This window comes from Schistocerca serialis, chromosome 9, assembly GCF_023864345.2.
Source record: "Schistocerca serialis cubense isolate TAMUIC-IGC-003099 chromosome 9, iqSchSeri2.2, whole genome shotgun sequence".
In the NCBI taxonomy this organism is placed as follows: Eukaryota; Metazoa; Arthropoda; class Insecta; order Orthoptera; family Acrididae; genus Schistocerca; species Schistocerca serialis.
In genome coordinates, this window is record NC_064646.1 from 239326018 (window position 1) to 239335923 (window position 9906).

The 9906-nt window shown below is 33.6% G+C and overlaps 2 non-coding genes across 2 annotated transcripts; one reads left to right on the plus strand and one right to left on the minus strand.

Annotated features, from left to right (window-relative positions):
- Positions 1 to 5927: 5927 nt before the first annotated feature.
- On the minus strand, positions 5928 to 6001 carry Trnat-ugu (transfer RNA threonine (anticodon UGU)). The gene has a single exon. It is a non-coding gene; the product is annotated as a tRNA-Thr (tRNA).
- A 438-nt stretch (positions 6002 to 6439) lies between these two features.
- Trnat-ugu (transfer RNA threonine (anticodon UGU)) lies at positions 6440 to 6513 on the plus strand. Its single transcript has one exon. It is a non-coding gene; the product is annotated as a tRNA-Thr (tRNA).
- Positions 6514 to 9906: the final 3393 nt, after the last annotated feature.

Here is a 9906-nt window from a genome sequence, read left to right on the forward strand (position 1 = left end):
GGAACTGATTTGGAATTAACACAAAATAAAATTCACAGACTTGGAAATGGAAATGCAGTGACTTCTTCTTATGTTATAGTACTCAGTAGCAGCAAAAATTGTGTTTCAATATAGTGAATACAAACTATAAAACTTTGCTGTCTGCAGTGACTGAATTTCTAATATTTTAAAGAAAAATGAAATCTTCTTCATAACTACTGGCTTTTTGGTTGTTTGATATTTGATAAGACTTGGTATTCCACAATTAAATAATAGTAAATAACTTTTTATGTCGAGAAGATTTAAAAAATGTAGAAACACTACAAAGGTCAGTAAGACTATCTTTTGTATATCTACCAGTGACACAAAGAAAACAATATTTATCAAGGCAACTTATTATATTATTAATTTCTCTCTTTTCTTTCAGTAGTTACATAATGTTACATTTTATAAATACTAGAATATGACCCAAACTAAACAGTTTCTCTTGAGGATATAGTACAGTAAATGCTTATATTACAATTCACATTAGTGTCAAGCTTATGCTTTCAACTATCTTATGAAAATAATATACACAATTTAATGAATTCAACAGCATAAGAAACACCATAAGAAAATATTGTGCTGGAATATGGCATTGCACATCCTAAAATGTTATTTTGCAAATTTCAATGTCTACATTGAAAGTAAATTATATTGTATTGGAAAACTGCACAGCTTCTGAAGTTCTCTGAATGCTGGCCTCATAATATATAATAAGTAGTTTAAATTTTCCTATTAGTTGCATCAATTTTGTAATTATGTTTGAAAATATCACTGTAATCTCATCAAAAATTGCAGGATTGCTCAAAAATTGGCCCGAAATAAATTTTTGTTCCTCCTGGACATTACCTCTTCTTCCATCATCCTAAATAAAAATAAATGTCATTAATAAAAACAAACATCATAATGAAACAATCTTGTGGGAATCTTAACATAATATACCAATTAAAAGTATCTTAACCTTTTTGTTTGGAAACATTCATAGCTAAGTAGCAATAACTCCAGGTAACAATAGCTTTATTTAGGGAGAAAACCTGAGAAAAGCTGTTGTGGAACTGGCAGATAGTTCAAAGCAATTCTTTTTTCTTTGGAGGGGGGGGGGATGGTGGGGGGAGGGGTTATTAAAGATTTTAAAGCACTTGCTGTTACAGATACAAGGGAATTTCAACAGCTGTTAGAAATTAATTTGGTACAGAAGGTTTATTTTTAGCATTAGATATTCTTCTGTCATAAAACTGAGTTCATTACTCAACTTTTTCAACAACTGACCAACTTTTAACAAAAAAGAAGTAGTTAAAAAATAATAAAGTGTTGGTCCTGTTACATGTTAAGAACATGTACTTATAAACAACAAAACTTGAAAACATGTTAGTAAATATTTCATGAAGATCAGTATTCCAACATAACACAACTGTGCTATGAGAGCCCAAAATTAAGTTTTGTTCATAGCAAGCAATTAACAAATACTTTCTTTTTACAAAATTAATTATGCCAATAGAACATGGTTGCCTGATAAGAATCAAAGCCTTTTATCTGTGAATGCCTCCAGCCACTTACAGTTCTACCTCTTATTACAGGTTTGAACAAGAAAAAACCAGTGGCAGTCTCACATGTAAGGCATTCATGATTTTTTTGATGTTTTGGAATAAAATCATATGGATAACTTAAAGGACGCAAAGCTATACAAGCAAAATGAAAGTCCTTGTAAGTAAATTAACTAAATTTAATTTGATATGTTTAATTTGCTGCATATTTTTCTCATTTAAGAGCAGACTTATGGAGAGTTTCAATGGCACATCCAAATAAGCAGAACTATGACTCGAGGATATATATATATATATATATATATATAAGAGAGATGCCAACAGAGAAAATTAAATTGGTGCAACTGATGGGATTCTGAGGGTAGGAAATAAGGTATGAAAATTGTATACTTGCTGTACATATATTTATTTACTTGAGATTTGGTGCCCAGAATTTCCCAAATTTCTTAGCAAAATGGAAAATCCAGGCTCTTCTTGGTGTCTTATTCCTTGTGTGTACATGAAATTAAAATACATATACCAAAGACATATACAGTTATACATTTTTAATTTGTACAGAGGACACATTCCTTGTACAATTTCATTAAACAATAACTTTAAAAACATTAATATTTTTGACTTTCATCATTACATCAAATTTATATAGAATCTTATATACAGTCAATAATCTATATAAACTGGTTATAATTTCAATACAATTGAGCTATAAATTTCAGGATAACTATTCATAGTTCATTAAAACTGTGACAGAGGTATATATGTACTCAATATATATCTGCAAATTTTAACCATACAATAATTATACATAACAGGCATTGTAACAATATTGCATTAATGTAACTAGAGACTGGAGTTTTCATAATGTATTTAGAAAGAGTGTAAAGAGGTTGAACATCCTAGGTATTCAACAAGCAACAAAATAAGATGTTAATTTTACTTATTACCAAAATGCACCATAGTGTCTCATTCGTAACATTTACTTCATGCCACTGTGGCTGCACAATTCCATCTTTCTCTCTGGACGGCTGATACAAAGACAAAATAAAATATTTGGTGTGTCTCCTGCACTACACTGGAAGAAACTCGGAGAATTTTATTTTCAGTTAAAACAATGTGAATATGTAAAATAAATTCCTCTAAATGGGGAAGTTACCAAAGATAAAACTGAAGTATAATTTTAAATAGCTGCAACATTCTTGTCTACTACAGTTGGTGTGGAAACAATTGACTTGCTTCAATGGTTTGCATAGCTGCATTACCATACTTTTGTGTCCTCAAAACATCATCAAATCCACTTCTTATTTTGAGCACCTGTAGCTAAGCATCACTCTGATACTTTGCCAAAGGACATTTAACTTTCACTTGATTCTAAAAATGACTAATGTTTAAAAAGTTAGTTATTACTTGTGCTTAATGATAATTATTAATTATCATTTTATTATTACAACAGAAGTTATTAAAGCATAATGATTTAATGTCAAGTCATTCTGATACCAGGAACATAGCTGCAGAGTATGTGACAACATACCAGATAATTACTGAAAAGCTTGTGGCCGCATGTCTGCAACACTTCTTTTAAAGATCTATGAGTAGCTAAAAAATTAACAGATAAACATATAATACATGTTACATGATTCAAAATGAGTCAGAAGTAAACAACAAATATAATGTATTGAGAAGGAAACAGCCTTTTTAGAAAGCAAAAATTAATTTTTCTGCAAACAATTCACTCATTTCTTTGAGAATGAGCAGCTGTTTACACGAGATTAAATTTTTCTCTCCAGTTTTAAAAGCTCTATTTTGTTTTACCCCAAATAGGAATATGACAGTTATATAGCCATCTAAGAGATATTGCATGTTACACAGTTGCTGTGGCATTTACAAACACTGGCAGTCACTGATATTTAACACTCAAATATATTAACACTTTTATTCTTATATTGTAAGTATGCAAATTTTTGGTATCCAAGTGACAGTCTGCAAACATCAGATGGATTGTCTGTGTAATATTCATAATGGAAATAACTAACTATAGATTTTTTCACCTTTAATGAATGACTCTGCCTATGCCTGGAAGCACTGTCTTTGGATAAATTCTTGTCAGTATTTAGCATTACTTTTTTATTGTTGTAAATGAGGCAAGTAGTTGTGGACAGAAGTTATTGAGAAATGTCTACATAAACCAGTCTTTTAAGGAATCTTCATATTCCAGGCATTAAAGAAGGCCATGAATTAACAACTTTTTACTATGGATATTTATTCAGACAATTTTTGAAGGAGAGTAATGAGAGCTTACAAACGAACTAACTGACAACATATGACAGTGAGTGTACCACTTGTTTCATTACCAAAATGGCAAATGTAGGAGTTAAGATGGAGTTTTTAGAGAGTAATAATAAATAAAATAAGACAAACTTGGATAAAATGATAGGAAGGACAATGTTAAAAACTCCAAAAAGGATAGAAATGTCAGCAAATGACAGAAAGGTATGATGTCTGGAAAAAATGTGAAAAAACAAGTATAAGTAAAACTAATTTAATGTGTTGATACTAACAAACAAAACATATTGATCTTCTGCTAATTATGTTATGGGTCATTTCAGATTTCAAGGTGTTATGTTTCCCCAGTTGAGGACAAAAGCTCTTTCATAATATGTTGATGTATTTTATCTCTTTGGATCTTCTTATTTCCAGAATGTTGTAATAATTATTAGAAGAAGGTAGCCAACTTCTGTAACTATCAGGTAGAATTATACATGAAGATATCATGCTGTATGATCAATTAGTCAGATGAATGACACAAAATATGGACAAAATGAACAATGAGATCAATAACAATAACTACCAACAACATGGTGTGGGTGTTCAACAACAGAAAAACAGCTAAAAAAGAACTGGAACATGCTACCTCTGTTTATGAGCTTGTGTTCCTTTTGAGGGTAAACATATACACATCTACCTCAACCTGGAATTGTCATGTGAGTGAGGTGGGGAGTCACATTGTGAAGAATGAGAGAAATGAAGAAGTAAGACAGGAAGAGGGAGGAATGAAAGAATGGAAGGGAAGAGCAAGGTCTACAACACTGCACAAGAATAAAACAGCACAGGTACTTGCCTTGATGCAGGCAAGGTTAATAGCAATTTGCCAATAGTCATGTAGGGGGCAGAACATCTGGAAGTCTTTAGGAGAGTTAAGCACTGAACAGAAGGAATCAATAATCTTAAGCTAATATTACTACAAAGAATTAAAAGAGATAAAGACTACTGACATTCTTTTATAGGTTAAAGCAAAGGTTTCACACCTATATATAGTCTTCGCCTTTCCGAAAATCATGGCAGCATTTGGATTAGATAACTAAACAAAGGAGATTATACAAGAGATACCAGCTGACACAAAGTACAAAGTGAAATTTGTGGGATAAATAACATGCATTTGAAATTAAGAAAGGAGTTTTATAGGAGAAGGTTATTGACTATCTTCAGATTTGTTTAACTGAAAATTGGTCAGTGAATGGAGAAAGATACTTGCAGAATCTAACATTAAAATTCAAGTAATAATTATCTGGTAAAGGATCACTCTCAAAATTTATTGTTAAGCATTTCTAGATAATTTAGCAAGAGTGGAACACAGAGCAAGGATAGCAGAACAAAATTAAAAATTTAAAAAAAGCAGACAAACAGTATGACTTCACCATTTAAATTAAGTAGAAAGACCACTGTTTATATTTAATTTTAATTGTGAGTAGGTAGATTTAAGTACCTAGAAGACCTCGTCGAACATAATGTAGGGAGAAAAGGAAGTTACCAAAGTAATACTGAAAAGATGGATTTAGTATCCAACTCCACAAAATATGTTTATAATATTTAAAAAAAATCATTCTTTATGAATGTGAAAATTCCTCATTACAAGTCAATAATTTCACAAGAATGCACATATGCATAAGAAATGCTCATTATAGGATCAATAAAAGAAAATGAGGAAATTAAAGAAAACAACAGGGAGACTGTGAGAAAGATATTAGGAAACAGAAGAACAGCAGAAACAACTGAGTTACGATACAACACAATGGTGCACAAACATTATCAAAAAATTGTGGGTAAAAGCAAGTAAAAGAACACTAATATTCTATGAACCCATCCAAATCATGAGTTTTATAAGACTTAAAAGAGAAATTGTCCAATATGACAAGGTAAAATTTAAATCAACTGGCTTAGAAAGTGAATGACTATCTAGATGAGAGTGACACATATAACCAAGAAATTGAAGGCAGAACAAAACATAGAATCAATGACGACTAACTGAAACCCTCAGCCGCCGACAGGTGTTGTTGATACACCTCGATGTGGACAGCTGAAAATGTGTGCCCCGACCGGGACTCGAACCCGGGATCTCCTGCTTACATGGCAGACGCTCTATCCATCTGAGCCACCGAGGACACAGATGAATAGCGTGACTGCAGGGCCTTATCCCTTGCACGCTCCCCATGAGACTCACATTCCCAACTGTCCACAATTCTACATATGTAATGTACCTTACAGACATTTGCCCATTCACTCATTACTCGCGCACGCTTTGGCGATTCCCGTAAGAGTTTGGGCAACCTGTGCGCATTCGCACAGATGAAGGTCAATGGCTTGGGTACTGTCTTCATATATACAGTTAAATGCTACCCAAGCCATTGACCTTCGTCTGTGCAAATGCGCACAGGTTGCCCAACCTCTTACGTGAATCGCCAAAGCATGTGCGCGTAATGAGTGAATGGACAAATGTCTATAAGGTACATTACATATGTAGAATTGTGGACAGTTGGGAATGTGAGTCTCATGGGGAGCATGCAAGGGATAAGTCCCTGCAGTCACACTATTCATCTGTGTCCTCGGTGGCTCAGATGGATAGAGCGTCTGCCATGTAAGCATGAGATCCCGGGTTCGAGTCCCGGTCGGGGCACACATTTTCAGCTGTCCACATCGAGGTGTATCAACAACACCTGTTGGCAGCTGAGGGTTTCAGTTAGTCATCTTTTATTCCAGGGAAAAGCTGCACGGTCATCAACAGTATTCTGTTCTTTCGAGAACAGTTACTGTCTTCATATATATACACAGAATCAAATTTAAGAAGTGGAAAGGGTTCCGAGGTAAAGAAAGTTCTGGGAAAGTGGAGAAGAAAATGAACAGCAGAAGAGAAGAAATAAAAATATGAGCAGGGCGAGTACTAGTAAAAGTGTAAAATTAAATTAAGGTCTTAAACACGATCTTTACCATATCTCTGGCACAAGAAGATACACGGACAGGTTTCCTGAGGATGGGCAAGATAGAATAGAGGAAAATACAGACTGCTGAGAGAACTGTTTTGTGGATGAGAATTCATAGGATAAGAAACCTGTTAGGTGAGGGTACTACAGTGAAGTAGTGAGGAGTTAGAGGGTGACGAGGGAGGAAAGAAAGGTGCGACTGAAGTGGGTACAGGACAAGGACTAGCAAAGCTGGAGGCCAGGGGTTTGCAGGACTCCTTCATCTGTTAGAGGGCAACTTCTAATGATATAATTCAGAGTAGCTGGTGTCAAAGAGAGTTAGCAGGTTGGAAGGGACTGAAGGATTCAAATGCTGTTGGATGTGAAGCAGCAATTGAAGTTCATCATTTTGTGCCCAACTGCACTTCCCTGTTAATAGTCAACTTTCTACTAGTTAATTAGTTGCTATTCATAAAGGTGGATGCACCTAAAGTTATGTGCAGTCATTGCAGCAGAATTTGATGTGGCTGCGTTTATGCATAAATCACACAGAAAGACGAAAGCAAGTTTGTACGATAATCTACAGTTTATAGTTTAAGTACTCATCTACTGCTCAACACTTCTACAATACAGTGAGTGCTTACTGTTATTTATTGCATGCCATCCAAGATTTTCTGTGGTAATAGAATAGTGTAGTTACTTTCTTTTCTACACTAATTTAGTGCAGCAGCAATATCTGAAAATTTACTGTTCTTAAATGATTGACTGCAAGAGATAACAAAAAAGAAAGAGTTGTTTCTACAAGTTTATCACCTATCTTGAAAATGCTATTACATGTCACAAATAGAATACTTTATTCACCTTTCAAACTAAAGTTTGTTAACAGAGTAATAGGACAGACACAGGTTCTTCTTTGCAGATGACAAAATGTGTTAAGGGGTGATATATCATAGTCTCACAGTCTTTAACTGCGTGAGGTGGTGAAAGACTTCTGAAGATAGGAACAGAATGAGATAATATTAGGAGGGAGGGAGGGAGGGAGGAATGAGGAAGGGAGGGAGGAGACTAGATGATAAAGAATTTACCTGTACGAAATTGAGGTAAATATGGTGGAGGTTGTGAAAAACTGAATGGTAATCAACAATTCTATGACATAGATTTGTGACGCTTTTACTGGAGGTGGGATATGAAATGGATACCTCCATAAGGAAACTGCAGAAGTCTTGCTCAATACGTATCAGTGAACACAGACCATATAATTGTGATGGGAGTATGAAGATAACAGAGCAGAATTTGTAATGGGACTGATAAATACCAATACAATTACTCAGTTATCTTTTTCTGTAATATATGGAAATTATGAATATTGCAGCAAATCAGTAATATGAATTATGGAAAGCCTAAGGCAGAAAATGCATTCACGGCATTAACTGTGGGAATCCAGTACAATTTTATTCAGTGTATTTTACATACTGTCACGTGCTGTAAAAGTTATCTGTGTGATATTACTGTTTTTCTGTGTGAAAACAGTATTACATCACCCATACAATCTGATTAGCATTATACAATATTTGTGTAGACTAAATATTACCACTTCCTTTCCACAAATTGTAATCTTGATATATAACTTTTCAGTTCATCTTCTGCTGGCATCTGTTTTGATTATTTATCAATGAAGCAAATTAGTGCAGAAAAAATTTCCATCAAAGTGATACCTTTAAATGAATACTAACTGGTACTGACATTTATCTGTCAATATCAGACATAAGCAGAATAAAAGTCAAACATCCAACAATAATACAGCATAGGAATGAATGAACTGTTCTCTCCAAATTAGATTCACTGAAGTGAACAAGTATATATTCTTACCAAAATTGATATGAAAAACCACCTTGCCTGACATCTTATATGACAAATTAACCAGTATAGCTAAGCCCTCTCCTTTTCCTCTCTCAGCATTGAATTATTTGATGGTACGGTTATATAAACTACTATTGGGTCATTGACAATGTACTAACATTTAAAGAACCTTATTTATCGTCAGCCTTCCCTACTCATCTTTTTCCTTTCTCTGTTTTTGTGAAGATTCATATTTTTCTTTAATGTCTGTTTAGCATCTTACTTTACATCCAACTTTTCACTATATACCTTTCTCAAAGGCTAACAAGTTCTAAGGGAACTATTGATACGGAAACATTAGAACCTACTGAGTGTCTTTTATCTATTACTTGTTATTTGCAACATATCTTGGCACACAATTTTAAAAAATTGAACTTATCAGACCAAGGATTTTATTGCATTTACCTTTTCTGCAAACTGACAGCATTTATTTTCAGATGGCACCACATTTCTCTTGAACATTAAGAAATGATATGTGTGAAAGAGACAATATATGTCCAAGTATCAGAAATTAAAATTATTAAGTTTGAGGTACATCTGTTGCGTATCATCGATAGTTCACGTTCACGCATTTTCATTATTATGCAATGTTTGGATTGCCACATCCATCATGTACTAATAATTTTCATTCTCTCCACAATAATTTATTTATTAATTTACAAACTATTGAGTTTCCCACACTTGGATAGTCAAAATACATAATTTTTCTCTCTTTCAAGCAACAACTGTGTGATATGCAATCATAGATGTTTTCTGATGTTCAAAGTTCGGTGATATAACTGGTAAGCAGGCATTAATGAATTAATGAATAATTCTCATAGAATTTCCTTTTAGAGACAAACTAATAGTAATATATTTTCAAGTTATAACTGAAAATGATTTCTAAGTATAATACCCTGTTGGCACTATCTGGTGAGTTCTCACAGTCCACAGCTGAACCAAATGGACTGTGTGAAGGCATTATCAGGATAACAGCAGTACCATGTAAAAGTCTGTAGTGTTTTCTTATTTTCTTCATTCCATTCACAGTCAATAGTTTCACTGGAAGAACTTCATTTTGGTCCGCAATCGGACTACACTAAATACTTTGAAGCGCCACACTATTTCTCACCAAAGCCATTAAAAAAAGTGGAAAAAGAAGATATTTTTTTTCAGTCAGTGAATTGTCCTGTACAAAAAATTCCTGTTTGTTCCATTTATGAAATAATACT